This window comes from Megascapheus bottae, unplaced genomic scaffold, assembly GCF_031878675.1.
Source record: "Megascapheus bottae isolate mThoBot1 unplaced genomic scaffold, mThoBot2.hap1 HAP1_SCAFFOLD_419, whole genome shotgun sequence".
Classification (NCBI taxonomy): Eukaryota; Metazoa; Chordata; class Mammalia; order Rodentia; family Geomyidae; genus Megascapheus; species Megascapheus bottae.
In genome coordinates, this window is record NW_028327455.1 from 23982 (window position 1) to 48023 (window position 24042).

Sequence of the window (24042 nt, forward strand, 5' to 3'; positions counted from 1 at the left end):
TATCAAATTTCAAATATCCAAATACAAATAAATTCAATATATCAGATAACAAAGTGAGATACTATACCAATATGAGATAACCAAGGGACAGCAAAGGAGATGAGAGACAACATAGTACATTAAGGACAACAATCATTCATTATATGGCTTTTGTTTCACCATCCTGGAGGTCCTTTCAATAAGCTTCACATTATATGTCCTTATGTATCAAGATTTTGCTCTATTGCAAATCTTTTAGACTGCGCGTATATTTTCATTATGGTCTTTTTTGTTATTTCATCAGAATTAGCAGTGCAAACTTCAATTGTTCTTAAGGGCTAAATGGACAATATTGTTAAAAATGTTTTCTATATTTTTAATTTATTTTGGACGTTGATCAAGTCTGACCCAGATACAAGAACTGGAGTGCTTTAGCACTCCAGGACTTGGGCATGATGGGTAGGTAACATTAATCACTTTTTGGGTCCCATCCAGTAGATAACTGTTTAGTGTTACCAGTTTCTCCAGGCTCTTAAAATATCATTTAATTATCAAATTTGCTATAATATAGGCACTTTTAGTTAGATTTTATGGAAAGTTGATCAAAAATAGGGTTAATTCACTAAGCCAGAGCGCAACCCATCACTTCCATTTCCAACTGGAACCAACTATAGATAGAAGAAAATTACAAATTAGTGAGTTATGTTATTACTAATCACATGGGTAATATTGAAAGTAGAAGACAAAAGAAAGCTATCATGGTTAGATTCATTTTGGCTTATATTTTTCCTTGGTTACTCCAAAAGGGTGCTAAGCTTTCCTTGGTGCTTTCCAGTGTTAATCCTGTACTTGTGACTGAAACCTTATTGGAAACAGTCATAGCAGATGCAGTTAGCATGAGATGATTACCAATGACTGTGAGCCATCAATCTAAGGACTGGATATCTTTTTAGAGAAGGGAGAAGGACAGTTGGACATAGGAATCCTGAGGGAAGAGAACCATATAAAGATGGACACAGAAATGAGTGAGGAAGCTCCAAGGAGAATTGCCAGATAGATATACCAAGAAAAATGTGTTTCCAGGCCTCTTAGACACACACACACACACACACACACACACACACACAGACACACACAGACTTATATTTAGGTAGTGGAGTATTGATACACACTGTGAAAGAAAGAATGGACGCTAAGGATTAATATTCACCATGTGCTAGTAGGCAGGAAGTTTTGACTTTTCTTGGGTGCAAAATTTAAGCTGCAGTGTGAATGATGAAAAGTAGTGACACCAAAGAATGGCAGAATTGTGATTCTGCTTTCTGGGCTGAGAGATAATATTCATAGCATTAAGTACAAAGTTTGAACTTTTTCACACTCTGAACTTTGGAGTTGAACTGTGCTCAACATGTGCATAATAGGGCATGGCAGGAGAAGGAACGTGAGTGAAGGAGGTGAGTTTATACTTAGTTGTTCAGAAAATGCCAAATACTGTCTGGACTTACATGCTACATTCTGCTTCATGACAGTAGAGAAAAGTGAATCTTATAAAGCCAGGCTTCTATTCCAGGACTATAGATCTACAGAATCAACAAGTAGGGGAGGTAGGAAAGGAAACCCAAGGTATACAATACCAGATATTGTGCTCTGTTCATTATACTGTATTATTTCTTATCAATAAATCACTGTTAAATAAAGGAATATGTAAGTTGGTGAAACTTGGTGAATATGAACATTTAAAACATCTTACTTTAAAATAAATTGGATATTTTATCTTGAAAACTCTTGTTTGGACAGTTATATAGATTCTCAATGGATATAGTTTTATCTTGAATTTGAAATGCCCCTTCTGTTTCCCTAAGACCTGTTCATCACAAACCAGTATTTTCAGGCCTCGGATGATCAGAAGCTCAGAGTTTAAATCTGGGTAGTTATGAGATTTTTAATCTTACCCAGTATAGGATTTCAAATGAAGAAACTAAAATGTGTTTTAATTTGAGACAAGTTTGGTGGCATTTTATACTTCAGTGGGTTCTAAATTGCAAGACCCTTTTCACCTTCTACCACTGGTTCCTTCTGTTCACCTGCCTGGAGAAACAAGTGTCATATAAAGTGATGGCAGAACCATCTGTTTCTGTCATTTTGACTGCACATCAGTTTCATTGCATATATGTAAATGCTTGAAGTTCTTTACAAAAGAACTCTGTGATATTATTGATTTTATGAGTTGTGATGTTTTTTGAGGTCTTGCTTTAAGTAGCAAGTAAGCTTTGAGTGCAGTTCATGAAGAACACCTATTTACTCATTTTAGGGTTAAACCAAAGCCAGTTTCTAGAAAGATGGTGAATATCTTTTTGATGTCTGAGCTCTCGAACAGGGTCAGAAAATCGTATCAAAATTAGGTCAAACATAAGGTTACTGGTGTGAGAAAACCATCCTAAGTAGAAAGAAGAGAAACTTAGAAGAAATGGGATCCATAACGAATTGTTAATGATATCACAGTGGGAATCATAACCAAGGAGTAGAAGAGTATATGATGATGGGAATAATTCATTAGGTGAATAGAAAAGATTATAAAGAATCTTTTACCATTTGAATATTACTATATAAATGTCCACACATATGCATAGATGGTGATTTTGAAATTTAGAAGTTTAATTAGCTAGCTCAGAGACTTAAGTTTCTGTTTCCTGGTTCAGGAGAAATTTTGGCCTATTATTGGATGAAATAGAGAGCTACTGAAGATTACTGAGTAGAAGAGTTGAATGACAATGGAAAATTTTATTTGTGTAAAGAAATAAAAGAATCATTAAGATCTGAAAGTTGAGTCAGAGTGTGCCTCTGAGATAATATCAATGAAGTATTGCAAACAGTGGTAAAGAAAATATCTAGATAGCACTATTTACTATAGCAAAGATATGGAAGCAACCCAGATGCCCCTCAGTTGATGAGTGGATCCACAAGATGTGGAATTTATACACAATGGAATTCTAGGCTGCTGTCAGAAAGACTGACATTGCCCCATCTGTAAGGATATGGAAAGACTTAGAAAAATCATATTAAGTGAAGTAAGCCAGACTCAAAGGAACATAGGCTCAATGGTTTCCCTCATTTGTCATAATCAGTAGATACCTTGGGCTCTCCTAGCAGAGATTTCCAATAGAGCAAAACCTAGATACACAAGGTCACATAGTATGACACTACATGAAAGGACCTCCAGGATATAGAAACACAAGCCATATAATGAGTGATTGTTGTCTTTAATGTACTATGTTATCTCTCATCTCTTTTGCTGTCCCTCTGCTATCTTATATTGTTACAGTATTTCACCTTGTTATCGGATATAGTGTATATATGCTTATTTAGTTATTTGAAATCGGATAGATAAGGAAGCAGGGAAAACAAGATGAGGGGCAGGGGTGGGGAGAGGGAAATGGGGACCAAGACATGAGAAAGGGTATCAATGTTTGTGAAGTATTGCATCTTCTATCTGGTGAATATAATGTAACCCTTCTATTAATCACAATAAAAATATATGAAAAAATAGCTAGTAAATGAATGTGCTAGCCTTCTAGCTCCATGGCAAAATACCTAAGAAAATCAGCTTAACGGTGGCAACATTTGTTTTGGGATATAGTTTCAGTCTGCTTTGGGGAGAAGCAGAACATCATGGTAGCAGGAATATGTGGAGGAGGAAGCCATTTATTCACGTTAAGTAGGCAGGAGAGAGAGAGAGAAGAGAAAAAGGAGAGAAGTGGAAGAAGGAGAAAGAGAATTGAAGACTGGAGAGCAGAGATAGAAGAGAAATAGGAGAGAGAAGAGAGCAGAACAAACATCATTTACAAGGACACATTTCAGGGATGCATTTAACAACCTTAAGTCCCAGCTCAAATTGGAAAGTTTTTATCCCTTCCCAATAGCTCATCAAATTATGGACACATGAGTAGGTTGATCCTTTGGTGAGAACAAAGTTTTCATGATCCCACCACTTTGTAAAAAGCATATCAGCAGGCAATCGAATCTTTAGCATATAGCTTTGGGGCAACATTTTAGATACCAGCCATAACAAAGAGGAATATATCTTAAGGGACATTAATTTCATTTTTAATCATGAGCTTGATACGCAACCAGAAATGAACAAGAGGAGCAGAGATTAAAAAAAGAATAAATATGGTCAAAATACATGCGTGTTTAGAACTGTTATAATAAACCCTCTTTGTTGTTAAGTCTGGGAGCTTAAGCTAGCATGGAAGATATGTGAAAGAAATCACCAAGTGTCCAAGTGGTAAGAGAGGAAGCAAAGGTTATTAACTTTCCAAGAGGTAAGGGACCAGATGGCATAAGAATATTGTTCATGAATAGAGTGAGTGAAGGCTGGAGTTGATGAGCATTTCAAATGCTGAAGGAATGTATTACTTACGTTTCATAGTTTTTTGCAGCTAGTTGTTCAGGAAGCTGAAGTTTCTCAGGGTTTTTGCTAGGTGGTGCAGTACAATCCTTTCCAGAAGTGATTAATACAGGTAGGGTTCTGTTTGAATACAGAACAGTTTCTGCAAAACAAAGGAAAAGAGCCTTCCTGACAGGTGGTTCCTCAAAAGACTTAACCTAGAGCTCCCCTATGACCCAGCAATTCCACTAGTTGGCATTTACCCTGTTGTCCAGAAACAAGGACATACCACATCCACTATCCCAATGACGTTCATTGCAGCACTATTTACCATAGCAAAGATATGGAACCAACCCAGATGCCCCGCAGTTAATGAGTGGATCAACAAGATGTGGTATTTATACACAATGGAATTCTATGCTGCTGTCAGAAAGAACGACATCGCCCCATTTGTAAGGAGATGGAAAGACTTAGAATAAAATCATTTTAAGTGAAGTAAGCCAGACTCAAAGGAACATAGGCTCAATGGTTTCCCTCATTTGTCATAATCAGTAGAAACCTTAGGCTCTCCTAGCAGAGATTTCCAATAGAACAAAACCTAGATACATAAGGCCATATAGTATGATGCTAAATGAAAGGTCCTCCAGGATATAGAAACAACAGCCATATAATGAGTGATTGTTGTCCTTAATGTACTATGTTATCTCTCATCTCTTTTGCTGTCCCTTGGTTACCTCGAATTGTTACAGTATTTTACCTTGTTATCTGATATATTGTATATATGTTTATTTGGTTATTTGAAATTGGATAGGGAAGGGGGGAAAACAAGATGAGGGTCGGGGGAGGGAAATGGGGACCAAGACATGAGAAAGGGTATCAATGTTTATGAAGTAAAGCATCTTCTATCTGGTGAATATAATGTAACCCTTCTATTAAGTACAATAAAAATATATTAAAAATGATTCTGAGCTGGAGAATGGGCTGCTGAAGAATTTCGAGGAAGTCCTCCCAGGAGAAGATAGTCAGTGCGCCATGCCTTGGGAGTAAGACTGAGTTATAAGAACAGAGCATATGCATGACACTCTGGAGACCATGAAAATCACAGGTGGTGTTGTTGAGTTTGAATAAATAGCATGAATTAAAGGTAGAATGATTTCCTGATATGAATGGTTTTCTCATGTGGAGTGGAATGTTACTGTTGTTGAATGAAGGAACAGGAATCAAGACACTTATTTTGTAGTAGTCACATTCTGATTTCCTGGAACTTCAGTTTCTCCTGCTTGGACCTGTGGCAAGTACTCCCTGCATTATACACTGAACACACCACTCACCATGGTTTTTAGGCTTCATGAAGTGAAGGATCTGAACAGTTCTTGAAAAAAATGCGGTATTATTTCAGATGTAGTGTAAAATTTCATGGAAACATTAAAATGTGGTCAAATTGTGAAAAAATGAGTCAGCAGTTAAAATTATGTATCAGAGTAGCTTTTGTGAACTGGCTTTTGTGTACTGTGCACAGAGGCAGTTTCAGACTTTTAATTCCAAACTTGAAAATGGAAAATAACTGTTAAAGAAAATTTTTTTCTTTCTGCTTCAAACTGAGAGAGAGCAAGTTGTATAACTGTTGCTTTACAGAAGCAGCTGGTAGCATCTGTCAGGACAATTTGCAGCTATTACCCCCTCTTACAGATCTGACAAAATTGAATTGCTGACTAACTAATGTAGTTGCGGGTGAAAGTCACCTTTCAGTCACCCAATGACTGTGAAACAACCCTATTTTAAAAATTCATATTGCTGAGTTGCATTTGGAAAAGTGTTGTCCTCTTATAAATTATATTTTAAGATACATTAAATTTGCTTATGCAATATGTATATTTGTATACATATGTCTACGAAGTATGTATTTATAGAGTAGAAGAAAAATCCATCCTCCTCTCTCCATGATGTGCTCCTTTTAACAATTGAAAGCGGTCATGAGGAAATGGGGGGACGGAGGGGAATTTGGATGAAGGTAAATGGAAAAAACAGAGATATTTTGAAGGTTTTTTTTCCCAGTCATTTTGTGTCTTTTGAGTTGGTAATGTGAGGCAAATATTTGTGTTGCTGATACTGTGCTATAGTCTACTCTTGTGATACAGAAGGATAAGACCTAATTTAATGTGGAAAAGAGCATGTACAGAGATAATGAAACAGATCTACATTAAAATGTAATATGTTATGTGTACTATGAACCAAGGAAGGTTTGCAGATCAATTTGCATTAGAGCAGATACTGGTTTTCATTTGAAGTGTATTTGGACATATGAGTATCATGAGTGGTTGCAGGAGTAAGGTGTACTTTTCACCTACATTTGCTGATAGTCACCCTTCAAAATGTATATGATGCCTGATATACTACAGGGGCAGTAAATATATGTATAGAGAGCAGACCAATGGAGGCAGTAAATATTGTATGTTCAGAGAGCAGACTAATGGAGGAAACAAATATATGCAAAGTCTTCAGGATCATCTTGATTTGAATTGCCAAACCCTTCTCCCACTGTGCAGTGTTTTGTTGAAGCCCCATGTGGCCTTTTACTAGAATGAGTAATCAAATCAGAACGCATCCTGGAATATTTAATTGTGGATCACTGTCAGTCCTGTATAGGGAAAAGCAGTGGATCCTGTGTGGAGATGGGAACATAATTTCCAGATAAGGAGAGGAATTTGCAATGACAAGGATTTTTGAAGGACTGACTCCAAGGACAGAAAGAGGGACAGTGTACAAAGAACCAAACCAGAGATTATGATATAGCATCCAAGAGAAACTTTGAATTTTATTTAAAATCCTTTCCCTAAGAGTGAAAAGAGAATGACTTCATGGGCTCCGTTCCAATGGGACTTCCCATGCTCAAGGCACTGGTATATTTTGAATAGAGGAGGAGGAGGAGGAAAAGTGGTCATTGGGAGGGAACAGATGATGCAGGGACTTTTGACTACAGTAAGAGTTGGTTCTAGGAGCAGAGGTAAACCATAGTAAATGTTTCCTCAGAATTGTGATGTGGCAAGTTGCTGTTCTTCAAAAGAAAAGGAAATGCCTGTGTCTGGCAGTGTGGGGAATGAATGCTAGGGAACAAACGTGCCTGTGGAAGACCTTTGGGAGTGACAGGGAAGAGTTGTTTTGACTAGAATGTTGTTGGGGAAAACAGAAGTAAGTAGGTGGTGCTGCCATTGATTCTGACTGGCTGGGATGGCTGACGTGGGGCACATGTTCAAGGGTCCTGTATTATCAGTGGTGCATTAGATGGCCCACATGTCCATATCAAAAGAGCACAGGCAGTACTCAAGATGAACACTGGGGATCACATCAGTACATAGGCACTACTTGAAATGGATTCAATTCCTAAGGCCACAGGTCAGAGAAGGGGAAAGTAAAGAACTCCAAACGCTGATCACCGTACCCTAGCGAGAAGAAGATCCTTCTAGAGTAGTAAGTTGGAGACAGTTGAAATGGCTGGTCAGAACTCTTACCTAAGTGGTTGTGGTAGCCTTTCTTGTCTCTACTGTACACTTCAACTTCCTTCTTTCCCTCCTTACTGCAAACTTACCACCTTGTTTTTTTTTATTTTATTTTTTATTGTAATTGGTAAAAGGGTTACATGATATTTGCCAGATAGAAGTTGCATTAATTCACATACATTGATACCCTTTCACATGTCTTGGTACCCATTTCCCTCCCCCCCACACCCCCCACCCGTCTTGGTTTTCCCCCCTTCCCTATCAAATTTCAAATATCCAAATACAAATAAATTCAATATATCAGATAACAAAGTGAGATACTATACCAATGTGAGATAACCAAGGGACAGGTAACGAAGGGAGCTAGGTCTGTGGTTTTTTTTTTACCTTTTTTTTTATTGTAATTAGTAAAAGGGTTACACGATATTTGCCAGATAGAAGGTGCATTAATTCACATACATTGATACCCTTTCACATGTCTTGGTACCCATTTCCCTCCCCCCCCACACCCCCCACCCGTCTTGGTTTTCCCCCCTTCCCTATTAAATTTCAAATATCCAAATACAAATAAATTCAATATATCAGATAACAAAGTGAGATACTATACCAATGTGAGATAACCAAGGGACAGCAAAGGAGATGAGAGACAACATAGTACATTAAGGACAACAATCATTCATTATATGGCTTTTGTTTCACTATCCTGGAGGTCCTTTCAATTGGCTTCACATTATATGTCCTTATGTATGAAGATTAACGATGGCTTTTTGAACTTGAAAGTCAGTTTATATTCAATCTCACTTGAAGACAAAGCTAAATTATCATTTACTTATGAATGGCAATGTCACAGCTGTGTGTGTGTATATATATATATATATATGTATAACTACATCTATATATTCACTTTCCAATATCATTCCATTATATTAACTCAGGTTGTCAAAGGATTTCTCCTAGACATCTTTTTTTGCATATAATTTTTAATGTAATTAATAGAAGGGTTACATTACATTTGCCAGATGGGAGGTGCATTACTTCACATACATTGATACCCTTTCTCATGTCTTGGTCCCCATTTCCCTCCTCCACCCCCACTCTCATCTTGTTTTCCCCCCTTTCCTATCCAATTTCAAATAAACAAATATGCAGTTTTTTCTCCTCAAAAATGTTCTGAGAGGATGCTTTAGACAAAAAAATTTAGAAAGGAACACCTTCCTCGGTTAGATATGATGACAATGCAATTAAAATTTTTGCATTTGCAGTATTCTGTCTGGATAAAGGATTCCCCCCCCCAGGAAAATGTGGATGATGTTTTAATTTCCCCATGGCCTTTCAGAATTCTGTTAGCAGTGAAAAAAAGTTTCAAAGTATTATTTCTTACCATAAGTTTGAAAATACCTTTTTATTTCCTCCTGCATATAATGTTTAAGTTCACTTTTCTCCTATTAGCTTCTTTCTCCAGAAAGAATAGTTTCATTTAGTTATCATGAGCTTACCCTTTTGGCATTTTCTTATTGATACACATTAATGTACAAAGCAATGGGTTCTGCTGTGACATTCTGAATGTTCATATCATGTCAACTCCCTTTTAAAAGTAATTGTAATTTTAAAAATTATAGTGAAGGGGATGTACAGACGGGCTACAGTTCGGTAAAAATACACTTCTTTTTTGGGTAATGTCACCTCTTCCCTTGCTCTCTCTCAGGCTTTCCCTCCCATTCCCCCACTCACAAGTTGTACACAACTTGTATTCAACAATTTTCAGCATAGTGTCCAGTGAGCCCCACTGCTGCATTTGTTTATCCTTTGTCTCTCCATTTCTGTGCCTCCCTTTAAACTCCCACAGACAGATAAACAGACAGAACAAAATGGAAAGACAAGAGAAACTAAAAAGAAAAAAAAACCCTCACTTTCATTTCCTGGAGTTCATGTGGATATATAGTATTTTGGATGATCAGATGCACATAGGCAGTGTGCCTTTCTGTTCTTCTCCTGTCTCCTCCTTTGGTTTCACTATATGTGAATGCCTAGAGACCTGTATAATTTCTTATGCCCAAGTATTTTAGATCTAGTTAATTTTTGTGTTTTTTTTAAAAACTATCTTTAAGTAGGTGTACAAAAAAGGAGTTGCCACTTTATGTATCAACCTCTTTCTTAACTCCCCTTTCCCTTTCTATGTCTTCTCTAATCTCAGATCTTATATGAGAACACAAAATACTACCCTTACAAAATCAAGCCCGTTGTTTATATGCCACACACAAATCTCCATTTCCTCACTACCACTCAGAAGAGAGAAGACCATGGTTACAATAACAATACTTCAAAGACAAACTATACATTTAAGTATGGTAAATAAAAATCAGAAACAATAATAAGAATAGAAAAGTAAGAGATTGGGCATGTGTAGGATACACTAGGAATTAAAATCATCAATGCTTATATTAAAAATGAGGTGGCAGGAAAAGCAAAAAGGGGCGGAAGAAATAGTGTTCTGGATCTGGAATAGAAATGTGAGGAGAGAGGTAAAGTCCCCCTGTGTGCTGGAAGTGGAGGATTGAAGACAGAAGAAAGGAAGGTAGCGAATAGGCTCTTAACACTGCTGAATAAAGGTGGGTAAATTTCTTCTTCTTCTTTTTCTTCATTTCCTCTTCCTCCTCCTCCTCCTTCTCCTCCACGCTGAAGCCTCTCCTTTTCCTTTTCTTCTTCCTCCCTCCCTTCCTCCTTCTCCTCTTCTTTCTCCTATTTCTTTCTCCTTCATTGCCTTTTCAGAGACCCAGAAACTTCAGGGGAAATAGGTCATTTACAGAAGGATCTTGGGAGGTCTTCCCAGGGTTATGCCCTGGCCTGAGACCCACAGTTTGATTTACAACTATGTTTGCCTAGCAAGTACACTGATTCTCATTAGGTTCCGTATGTAAGTTGATTTGGGGAAAAAAGTTAGAGGATGGAGAACATTGGGGGAAATTAGAATTTCCTAAAGGCATCCATTAGTGCTGTGTTGCTGCTAGCACTGAGTGTTTTACAAGCTGACAGTCACCTCAAAAACTTAAAGGAAAGCAGTTTCTATAGCAACAGTGGAACCATTTGAAGTGTGACTAGATAATCTTTTCTTATAACTAAGAAAGCAGAGATATGGAAATTCATTAAAGATATATTTCATATCTTCTACCTAATGCACATTCAGGGCAAGTATACTCTTTGACATGTCAAATATCTTGCTGCCATCTCAGTGCATTAAATACTGATGCACCTTAATGGTTTGATTAGCTTCCCAAGATGAATTTTGGCTGCTAGTAATCATGATTAAAGATATGTATTCTGGACTTGATTGCCTTGGGTTCAAACACTAATACTCCCAATTTTAGTTCATTGCTATATCTGTTCCTGAGTCTTTTATCTTTAGAATGAAAACAAATAAATCTACTCTGAATGTAAGCCTTAAAGAAGTGGAAATATATAAGCAGTGTCTTGTTGGTGAAAATAGCTTACCAAACACTGCCTACTGTAAATAACAAGTCTTTCAGAAATGGACTGGCTTCCTGTTTTCACAGATAAAACTGGAATTCATAGTCCATTTAAATAAATGCAACTACAGTTGGCTCAACTTTCTAACATTTCTATTTGATCCAGGCATCCTCACTGGCATAGTCAGTAATACAAGATGAGCACTGTGTCATTACTTCCTTTTAAGTTACATATTTGCCCAGTAGGCCAGGGGAATGATGTGCTGTCAACCCCTTTTCAGGGTCCACTGGTAGAAGGAACATGGGAAGGCAAAAGGCCCCTTTGGTGGAAGCTTATAATCAGTCTCTCTTGTATTTTCTGCATGACTCCTCATACTCTAGCCTTGGCTTGGTTTCTAGAATAAGAAAGGGTCCTGCTTCAGGATTTCATGAGTACTATTCCTTCACGGGCTCATTTTCTTTTCTTGGTTCTCCCGATAACTGAATGTTTGTAATCACAACAGTTTCAGCCCAGATGTTGTCCCTCTTTCAAAAATTGTTTTGCCAGATCATTTTGTATCAAATCAATCCATTAAAAATTCTTAGTGTATTTACAATTTGTAATGATTGACTTAAATTAACTTGTGGAGCTGCCTGCCTCATGGATTCATGTTTCATGCAGGAAGTGACTGGTTTCTTTCTAGTGAGGGATGTAGGCACTTAGTAAGTGAATGATTGAAAAGAGTGGACAGGCACACAGAAGAGTAAGTCCTCATTTGGACCAAGATTCTACTGAGTTCTTAAAAGAAAAATGGGCAGTGCGAGATAGGTGATGTAGAACTCAAGAGAAGCATAAGGGAACATATAAAGGATTTCTTTTGAACCTGAACACATAACTACCAGGTCAGGCTTCCTATTTCCTGCACACCCTTGAAAACTGCTTCTCCTTGTCTCACTTCTGTTATTGGGTAACTTTTCCTTTCACAGTCCTCCCATTCCAATCTTGTTATCCTCCTACTTATAGAAATGAGGTGCCACCCTGTAGCTCTAAAGCAGAATATTTTGTTAAAACATTCACATCCACAGCCACAGGGGATTGCTTAGATAGCACAATCATGTTTATGTAGCCAGGAGCAAGAAACGATGATTTTCCACTGGAGGAGATCACTTAGCTAAGAGCTATGGGCTTCCATTAACCGTGATAACCACAGTCTAATTTCACTGCGGAATGAGAGCTGTGAGATAATTAGGAAAAGTGCATGCCAGAATGCCAGTGCATATTTCTCCTAAATTAATACAGCCTCATCAAATAGGTTATATTAAAAACAGACACTGTATGAAACAAGATCATTGATTGTCTTAATTAATATGAATCAGCAGGCAGAGTCAGGGCCTACATTAACCTTGGCAGTGGTTGAGAGTCTGGGGAAACTTCACTGAGCAAAACTGACTTGGAGGAAATAAATCTGTGCTCCGAGTCTGGATATTGTGCACTGGAGCATCTGTTCTGATCTCCATGTCCAGTCCAAAGGGTCTCCTTTGTAGGCCAAGGGAGGAGAGCAGACCATACAAAACAAAAGTCTCCATTATGGGTCAAAGTTCACAGGTGAAAATAAACCAATAAAATGACAATGTCTAACATCTTTGGAATAAATAGGATTCCAAAAATTAAATCTTGAGGAGAATGGGCAAAAGATTAGAAGTATTATTGATGAAAATTTCTAAGCAATATATGGGTCATTTCCAAATGCTTCTGATAATTACAGTGGCTATGTATCCCAAGGGAAATTAGTTTCAAAGTCCTTCCTTTCTTTTCCTTATGGGTTTTTTTGTTATTGACATCTTAAGATATTTTAATTTCTAGGAGGAAGAAATTTTTGTTCTGTTTTGAATGATATTCCAAGAAATTCTTAGTTATTTCAAGCACAGCCATTTTTAGGTTGCCATATTTAGCAAACATATATGAACTGCCCAGTAAAATTTTAATTTTAGATAAACATGCAATATTCAAGACATCCTTGAACTGAAAATTTGGTTCTGAAATTCCAATTTAGTTGAGAGTCCTTTATTTTATCTGAAAAACTATATGTGGCTTTTATATTTCTGAAACCATATTTTCTTTTTCTTTCCTTTGTGGTTTTTAGAGAGGATTTCAAAATGTATTCCAGGGTGACCCTTGAATTCATGATCCTCCCGTCTCACCTTTCAAAACCTTGTTTTACAGGCAAGAACCACTACTGTGTTCACATTGTTTTTAAGAGGAGTATCTACTTCATTTGCAGCGAAGAAGACTAGAATGTGTTAAACAAAGTAAAAAGTTCTATAAAATTGCAGAGCAGTACCTAATATTTAATTTAGTTAATTGGTGGGGATGTAAAATAAGTAAGGTTCACTTTAGACCTATGTCATACATTGGATGTGATGGGCCTGGATTCTGAGGACCAATGTGTCTCATTTCCAGAGCTTGTTCTCTTTCAACTTGTCTTGTTGCTTGCTCTTCAGGCCCAATGTTTAGTACTTGAGTTCTAGTATGGACATTTGCGAAAGTGTTCTGAGATTTCGGGCAAGTCCTCTAATATTTCTATGCTTCATTCTCATAAAGTACAATGTCTTGCTAAATATAAATTGCTCTGAAACATTTGTTGAATTGAATTGGGTACTCATTTGCATATGGATTATAGGGAGGGTTGTGGTATACAGCAGAGGGATTGAGAGTTCAGGTTTTCTGGTCCACTGACTCAACTCTGGGCTTATTTAATTTCTTTACACTCTGTTTTCTCAATGATAAACACGCCATAATAGAATAACTAAGCCACCACATCATTATAGAGGATAGAATACATTTTAAGAACACCTACCATGGAACTAAGCTTTTAACAACTGCTCTTTAAATTTCAAATATAGGAGATTATAAATGAGCAAGACACATTGAAAAGTTTGGGTGCTGAATAAAAAAATACAACGAAAATAGGACTTGCTTTTAATCCTTGCTCCGATGGGGGTAATCAACCCTTTCCAACATTTTTGGGACTCACCAAACTTACATTTCTGAGTTCAGGTTTGTAATCAGAATAAAGGAAAGGTAAGAGCTCTGGATATAATTTTTTCTAGCTTTCCTTAGCTAGATAGTCCCTTTCCTTTGAGTATCTGTGACTACTTTTTATCAAGACTTAGACATCTGAGAATGTGGTAGAGCCAGAAAGAAAAAACAGGGTGCACATACCAACATCTATAAGTAGATGATAGAAGAAAGATGGCCTTCCATTCTGTGATGTCACGATATCACCTTCTTTAGGAGTTAACCTATATTTGGGAGTTTTACTCTGTGAATTAAGAGAATATTTTATGTGGTTTTTAATATAAACTATATCACTCACCAATGTGATTGGTAAAAACTAATCTTCAAAGTCTAAGTAATGGCTCTGAATAGCACTGAATTTTATTTTCTTTTGTCATGATTGAAGTTTCTCTTCCCCAAACTGCCAAGTATTTATTGGAATATAAAGAATAATTTATGAATAGATCTACTGAGCAAAGATTAACCTTTTTCTTTGTTGCAAAACCCTAAGTCCACTGGAGTGAAGCTCTAGGAGAATTAGAATGGAAGAGCTCATCAGCTTCTGTTGCAACTATAAAGAAAATGACACAGCAGCATGAATGATGAAGAACTTAAAAGGAAATGCAATAGTTTTTTTTAAACCCTATTTTAAAATTTTACCTGTGTGATTTCACCAGTGGAGAATAAAATTCTTGGGATGAAAGCTTGCAAAGTGAAATGTTATATGGTTCACGTTTTGTAAGAAGAGACTGCATTTCTGATCTGCTTTTTAAAGATTCAGATAGCATTTTTGAAAAGTTCCTCTTCATTCTGAGGTTGAAGGTGGAGCCCTTGTGCTGTGTCCAGGGGTGTTCTCTGAGAATTGCATGAACAAGCAATTCTCACAAGGACATAGGACAGTCCAGAAAAGAAATGTTGCTTATATTTTTTAACTTCTAGTTTACCACCTACCACATCTTGTATAAACTGGGTAAAAGGGAACTTTGTGGCCATGGAACAATCAGCCCTTTGAGCCCTGGAAGTTGAAGGTTTTTTTTTCCCAATGGCCTCTAGTTTTAGTCATTTCTGGAGGATAAGAGGAAATGGTCCCTGCGCATGCATGTTTCTATAGCATGATCCTGATGTGGTCTGTTTCACAATCTGTATAATCAGGGGATTTGAGCCTGTTGCTGTTTACAGTTCCTTTTCCCTAGAACATTCTTTGAATTTAAGGTGAGTTTCTTTGTTTTGGTGCTGGCACTAGGATTTAAACTTAGGGACCTAGCTCTGTTCCTTGTAGTTCTACCCCTTGAGCCACAGCTCCACGTCTGAATTTTGGTGGTTAAAGAGTCTCACAGACTTTCCTGTCCCATGCTAGCTTCCAACCTCCATCTTCAGATCTCAATCTCCTGAGTAGCTAGGATTACAGGTGTAAGCCTCTGGTAAGGTGAATTCCTCTTTGTCTTCTTCTCTCCCTCCCTCCATTCCTTCCCTCTATTCCTCCTTCCCTTCTCCCCCCCTTTATTTCTTCCTTCTTTCTGTTTTCCCTCCAGATCAACTTGCCTTGTGAAGATCTAGGTATGAAAGCAAGGACAGAAAGGTAAAAATGGGAAGGAGATAAAAAAAATTCACAGCAATCAAATCCCTACTGTGTTGCCAGAACTTCACAAATAACATCTCATTGTTTTTCTTACCGGACCCTATGAGGGATCTGATTATTGGCACTGTTTATTTTTAATGTATAGAGACACGGTAGGTCAGTAGTATGATATATTTTGTGCAAAGACAGGCACTGAAGTAGTAGAGTTGGGTTTTGGACATTCGTCAATCCAATTCTAAATTTGTGTTTTTGTTCCATTGCAAATAAGGCTTTGTGTATATTTGCAACAGAAGATGTAGCCAATCATCTCCACCCCCTCTTGGGGTAAACGGAGGATCTAAATTAATAAAACATAGCATGGATTTAAATTATGTGAAGATGTTATTTATCCAACAGTATCCTATTTTGCCAAGAGCATGATAAAGATAATTAACAGACTGTTTTGACAAGTGGCACTGTCATGCTAGGCATTGATTTTCTCAGTATTTCACATACTTGAGAAACATTCAGGAATTACTTTTAATATTACTGGCAAATATCTTTGCTTACTTAGTTTATACAGCATTCCTTTTGATATCATGTCATAATTAGACATATCTTCTCTAATTCGAATCAAAGAAGTATCTGAAATACCTTCTAACATTTTTATGTTTCTGAAAACCTTTATACTTTGTGATATTGTTAACTGTTATTATTTAGTAATAGTCTGTATGCTAGATATAATGTAAACCATTTGGATTCCTTGAAGATGAAAATAAGCAAATTTTATTTTATTTAATGATTACAATTTTGAAAGAAATCACAATTCTTATCTTCTTTCTCCATTTTGTGTTTGTCCAGCTCTTTCTTTTTTGTTGTTTTTCTTGCTACTGTAGGTCAAATTTTTCATCTGTATTGGGGAATAAACTTTTTCTTAGCAGTTTTTTTGGCCGATATAAATCTCATGGTATTTTTGAAGGTTTGCTGCCATGTTAGTTGTATTTTTTTTCCAGGTCACAATGAGGTACTGGTCAGTAAAATAAAGGGTAATTTGTTAGACTGTGTTCTAATAAAGTAAGACTTCTGAGCAAGACACCAGTGGCTGACATATGAAATGCTACCTGCTCACTATGCTGAGACCTGGAGGATCAGTTTGAAGCGAGTCCAAACAGAAAATTCTTCATTTCCAATTAACCAGCAAAATGTTGGACTGGTGGTATGGCTCAGGTGATGGAGTTCCATCACCAGTACCAGAACAAAAACCCAAACGATGATGATGATGATGATGATGATGATGATGATAAAGATAAAGATAAATTATATGGCAGACAGCATCATAATGATTTCTACTCATAAGACATTCTGAGATGAGATACTTAGTATTTATGAAGTTTCAAGCATTTATTCAGTTCAGTGTCGTGATTGTATTGTTCTTGCTGTGTGGGCGGGAGTGAGTAACTTCACTTTTGAATCATAGTGAAACAATGAAGGCTTTAAAGATAGGGCATGTGAATAGTAGGTGCTATTTTGGCTCTGAAAAAAATATACCAGTGAACTCTGCTGCCATTGCAAAGGCACCTGGTGAGAAACACCTGGTGCTTTTCTTTTATATTATTAAAGAACTTGATGTCAGAAAATAAAATGAAATAAAATGCTGCCAGTGACACATTCTGAAAAGATGGGTATCAAATCTTTGGCTTACGGAATTCATAAGGACTTTGAGATAATAGATTATATTACTTATGAGTGTTTCCTTCTTACAGTGGTATGTGTGGCTATTTATAATGATTCTGTCATAAAATATTTTATATGGACTCTCTACTATACTTCAGCAACAAATAGTAATTAATACTTTGGCTGATGTCTTTCAAAGTATTTCCCATGTGCATACATAAACATACAAATACTTTTCTAACACAACAACCCTGCTAACCAGATTACTTTTAGGACTTGTGAATATGAATGTTTTGGCGAATATTGCTTTTGCACATGTAAATAGGAAGTGTGAATTTTTTTCATATGGTTATTCTTTTGAAAAAACGTCATGCTAGTAGCCACAGAGCTCTGATAAATAGATACACTGTAATTTATTGAGTCTTGGACTACTCAGCTATTACAAATTGCACTGTGATGAACATATCTGGTTCGTCATTCATCTCTGATACCTCTTGATTCTCCCTCCACAGCACTGTGGGTATGTTCTTGGACTGTCCTGTCCACGTCAGAATATTAGCATCCCTCGCTTCTACCAAAAGATGAGAGGAACCCTGACATCTCCCTGTGCCTCCAGACAACCCAAATTTCCCCCTCCTTCCCATGTTGCTAAGGATCCCCTTGGGAATCCAAAGCTTCTCTCTGGCGGGCCATGGACCCAGAATAAATTCAGTCAAGAAAGGATTCTTACACAGTTTGCTACTGTTTTCTAACTAGCCAATTCTAAGGTACATTAGTCCTCAGTTTCTTTAGCTGTTAACTGGGAAGATGATCTACCACATGGAGTTTTGGGGAAAATTAAACACAAGACATTACAATGCCTCACACCTGGAAAGCACTCAGTTAGTATCGTACCTACCCAAATTGAGAGCATCATTTATGGTCTCAACTTATTTCTGTCCTTTTAGGCTCTCTAAAAGAGGCATGCCAGCAACAAGAGTTGTCTTCAAGTTTTTTGTTTTGAGCTGTGTGGAAGGGATATTTAGGGAGGTAGATATTTATAGTTATGCACGAGACATCATCATAGTCAGTATTTGAGTTATGTGGAACAGTATGTCAGGCAATGTGGGGGAAAATACTGCATTTTATATCTCATACAGTTTATATTTCAATTTTTATATTTGGCAGCATGTTAGTAAAGTGATGTGATGTATATAATTTGTAAATGAAAACACACTGTGCTTTCTTGCCCCAAGTTATTTCTTTGCTCATGGGTGTGAGAACAGCATTTATTTTGGAGACCACTTGCTGGGAAGATAGAAATTCTTTTTTTGTTTTGGAACAGAGGAAAGGAGTTGTAAATTTCACTGCCGTTCAGAGTGCCTACAATTCATTGTGTGTTATTTCAACATCATATGCATGAAGTTCATCATTCTTGGGGTTTTCAATAACCGCAGAGTTATGATTTAAGTGTTCCCACCCCAGTCTTTCTTTGAAGATTGATTAAAATAGGAAGGAAAGTGAAATGTTTCCTATGTTGTGGATTGCCTTTCCTTCTGCTTTGAAAATGGGAAATCAAATATAATATGTTGTCCCTTTTGCAATGTCAACAACAAATATCTCGAGAAATACTGCCCTAGTTAATTAAGTCTTTTCCTGGTCCCTCTGTTCAATCCTCGTTGAAATAAGGTGCCTAAGAGATGTGGAGTTGCTAAACTTCAAACCTGCAACCTAATAACAGGTTTTAGGAGCTGCTGGAGGGAGTGAGCTGTGTATTTGGCAGTGTATACCATGTACATTTTCAGTATGTGTGCATTCATATTTGATTAAGAGAAGCACCACTGGGACATGAACTCAGGACCCTGAGCTCTCACTTGGCTATTTCAACTATTTCATGCTCTACCACTTGAGGCACATCTCCACTTCTGAATTTTTTCTTTTTGCTGATTAATTAGAAATTAACATTTCATGAACTTTTCTGCCTTGTCCCCAGCTTATGCTATTTATTATTTTTATTGATGATGATGATGATTTTAGAAAATACTTGGTTTGAACTTATGGCTTCATATTTGCTGAGCTTGCTTGCACATCTGGTGCTCTAGTATTTGAGCCAAACCTCCAGACCAATATCTATTTTTATTCTGATATAATCAAAGAGAGAAGAGAATCTCTCATCTCTCAGACAAACCCAAAATTTGAAGAAATAAATGAACAATAAGGTAGAAAGTTAATGAAACAGGACTGTTTCATCCATATTAATTGTCCCCGCCCTTTCATGTCCAGTGTAGCTACCCTACCTACTATGTAGAAAATATTTGTGAATAATGTAATTTCTATGCCTGCAAGCAAAACAGTGCACATGCTTTTTCTTTTATTTATTTATTTATTTTTTATTGTAATTAGTAAAAGGGTTACATGATATTTGCCAGATAGAAGGTGCATTAATTCACATACATTGATACCCTTTCACATGTCTTGGTACCCATTACCCTCCCCCCCACACCCCCCACCCGTCTTGGTTTTCCCCCCTTCCCTATCAAATTTCAAATAACCAAATACAAAGAAATTCAATATATCAGATAATAAATTGAGATACTATAACAATATGAGATAACCAAGGGACAGCAAAGGAGATGAGAGACAACATAGTACATTAAGGACAACAATCATTCGTTATATGGCTTTTGTTTCAATGTCCTGGAGGTCCTTTCAATTAGCTTCATACTATATGGCCTTATGTATCAAGATTTTGCTCTATTGCAGATCTCTGCTAGTAGAGCCCAAGGTTTCTACTGATTATGACGAATGAGGGAAACCATTGAGCCTAAGTTCCCTTGAGTCTGGCTTACTTCACTTAATAGGATTTTTTCTAAGTCTTTCCATTTCCTAACAAATGAGGCGATGTCATTCTTTCTGACAGCAGCATAGAATTCCATTGTGTACAAATACCACAACTTGTTGATCCACTCATCGACTGAGGGACATCTAGGTTGGTTCCATATCTTTACTATGGTGAATAGTGCTGTAATGAACATTGTTATGCTAGTGGATTTTGTATGATGTATTAATTTGTCCTCCCACAAAAGGGAAATGTCCTATTCCTTTACATAATTTTCAAAATTCCCATTGAGGCAGAGTATCTTTCAAATGTGTCTTCCTTGGCCTGTTTTCCAGATGTATGACTGGGAGTGGTGTTTTTAGATGTGAACTTGAAAGAGCTCTTCCTGTCCTGCTGGTTGCTTCCCTGTTTTGATGCTGTTCTGTTGCCAAAGAAACCAGAATGGTGTCTCTAAGATGTGCCCTTGACTACTGAGTGAGGAAGAGACTGATGGTACCATCCACGTTTCTCAAGACTGAGAAACAACACTGGAAACTTCACTTGAACCACTCATCCACAAAACTCAACAGACTAAATAACAGAACACGGATCAAGCCTGTTGGCTGTTTGGCAGGCAATGTGTGATCAACAATGCCTATTCTTTCGGCTGGATTTTGTTGGATTTATCAGTTACACCTTAACTTACAATGCCATCAGGGACTGAGACTTGATTCCCCAGTACTCAGAACACACAGAGCAAAATTACTTAACACCTTGGCCTGAAGTAACAATATCTATTTCACCGAGGTCGACCAGACATCCAGTTCTGTGGGAAGGTACTGCTGTCCATCACAACTATCCTATATGCTATTTTATTATTTTTTCCTGCAGCTTTCCTCGGTGTGGGGTAGTAAAAAGCTTACAGAGAAAGATGAACCCGAGCGGCACTTTGTAGAGGCATGTAAAGAACAATGCCAATTGTTATGCATATGGATTATTAGATGTACAACACTCAGTAAGCTTTATGCATGTTGTGTTACCTAGAGAGAACATATGTGTTATTAATATGATTTTAAAACACAGTACCTTTTCCCATGAAACTCTGATGCTCTGAGTAGTTTATATTCTCTAAGCATCTTTCCTTTTCCTCTTTCATCAGATTGCACTCTTAAAATTCACTGCATGGTGTCTGTAGGTAAGAGGAAAAGACTTAGCACTGCGATGGCCTTTCTGTTAAGCTCAGACAGTCCACATTTTCTCTGATTCTGAGATACTATTATGTTTTGCAGCCTCCTACATATTTTTCTTCTTTCATAGACAATTTCAAGTTTAATATTATATGTTTAAAAAGTGAGATAATTTTAAGGTCATAAAAATTTTGGAATCCTGCAGGCTTTAAAATACATGAAAAATGATTTAAAAAACCCTCACAGAGCCATTATTTCCATCTTTTCTAAAACTCGCCTACTAGTTAGCTGCATTGTTGTGGAATTACTGTAAGTTGTGCTTTAAAGGGATTAAGATTAACTTGATTAGAAGAAATGCTAGTTACTAAACAATTAAGACAGGAAAAAGGCCTGTATGTTTGTATGTTAGTAGGATATTAATGAAATCCATTTGGTAGAAAACAAGCCATTTTAAATATTAATTTTAATATGAACTATTCTCTGGGCAAATATTTCATAACTCCACACTATATTAATATTAGAATTTTCCTGATGATTTGTGGCATTGAGAATAATAGGGGTTGTCAAAATGTACTGAAGGTGTCTCAGAAATTTTTCTTGAGGATTCACTGAAATTAAAACAAATTACATGCCTCAGGATAATCTTTGCTGTACCTCTAGTCTGGTCCTGAAATGACTGATTTGCAGTTCTGAAAGAAAGCTCAAAAAGAATCAACTAGATAGAACTGTGATAAGGATAAGCTTTACTGATCAATTAGAAAATAACCTCAGGCACAATCGTTCCCCAAGCTAATGCACTGAAAAGCAGGCTACTAGTATTGTTCTGTGTAAGGTGTGTGTGCATTCATTTTGGAGGTGTTGAATTCACCTCTGGGCCACATGCTTGGTGGCTGGTGCTTTACCACTGAGATATTATTCCAAGCCCTTTCAATGTTGGTTATTTTTGAGGCTGGGACTAGCCTGGGGTGGACAGGTTTGGGCTACATTCCTGTTAGCTGTGCTCCCATGTGTCACTGAGGATGAAGGCAAAAGCCATGTGCGCCCAGCCAGAGATGACGGGTGCTTGCCATCAGGGCCCCTGGCTGATATGGCTGACTGGAATGGCCTTGAATTGCTCAACCCCCTGATCTCCACTTTCCAAGAAGCTAAAATTATAAAGATGAGCTCTCAAACCTGGCTCAAAAATGAATATTTTTTCATATATTTTATTGTAATTAATAGAAGGGTTACATGATATTTTCCAGATAGATGGTGCATTAATTCCCATTCATTAATACCCTTTCACATGTCTTGGTCCCCATTTCCCTCCCCCCGCCCCCACCCCTCTAAAAGCAAATAGTTTTACTACTGACATTTCATGTTTTTAAAAACATGAGCAACAAGCAGTTGTTATAATCTTGCTTTCATGTTTCAAGTAATTCCTGTTTTATTTTTTATATATATATATGTATTCTTTACTCATGCATTCTTTTAACAATCATTAATTATCTACTTTGTACTTCGTTTTATATGGAGAGCTGTGGGAAATGCAAAATATATGATATAATCATTGCCTTCTGAGAGTTTCTTTGGAATATTATAATAAAATATGAGAAGAAAATGAAAAAGGTCCAAACGTAGAAATCTCATTCTGAGCACCAAAATGAGCCGAATCGGTTTTGTTCTTTTCTGTTCTGATTTTTGACTTTTTTTTCCTTTTTCCTTTTTGAGACAAGATCTGGCTATGTAGCTTAGGCTGGCTTGGAAATAACTACATATGTACTCCAGGCTGGCCTCAAACTTAAGATCTTTCAGTTTCCATTTCCTAAGGATGGGATTATAGGCAAGTGCTACCATGCCCAACTTGAGTTTAGTCTTTAATTACTGTGCAGACACAGACACAGAGTAATTGAAGAACCACCTTAGGAAGAGCCAAGATTTCAACAGGATTAAGGCAGGAAAACAGGCTAGAGTGGGGACTAGTGGGAGTAACAGGGGCTGTGATCAGCTGAGTAGTTTATCTGGAGGGGAAGCCTCTACTCTGCTACAGCTTATCATCATGAGGCAGGACTGTAAGCCTAGAATGGTCAGTTGTTTCATTGTTTTAAGGAAATTTAAATTTTAAACTTAAGTCTTCTGACACAAACACACACACATGTGCATGTATACAGCATACATAATAGATGTATATATATATACAATAATATATATGTGTGCACATATACACAGACCCACATGTATGTTAATTAATTTAAGGGTTGGTGTTAAGGTTGGTGCTGTACCACTCAAGCCATACCCGTACTTCTGAATTCCTATTGGTTAATTAGGTTTAAGAATCTTACAGACTTTCCTGCTCAAGTTGACCTCAACCCGTGATCCTCAGATCTCAGCTTCCTGAGTAGCTAGGATTGTAAGTGTGAGATACTGGTGCCTGATATAGGTCTTCTGTTTTGTTAAATGATGGCTCAAATGTGTAGAAATAC

General features: G+C 37.1%; 1 long non-coding RNA gene across 1 annotated transcript; it reads right to left on the reverse strand.

Annotated features, from left to right (window-relative positions):
- Nucleotides 1-504: 504 nt before the first annotated feature.
- LOC150039817 (uncharacterized) lies at nucleotides 505-21566 on the reverse strand. The gene is made up of 3 exons (XR_016534219.1): nucleotides 21480-21566; nucleotides 4400-4529; nucleotides 505-647 (listed from the first exon to the last, which is right to left on the reverse strand). It is a non-coding gene; the product is annotated as an uncharacterized LOC150039817 (long non-coding RNA).
- Nucleotides 21567-24042: the final 2476 nt, after the last annotated feature.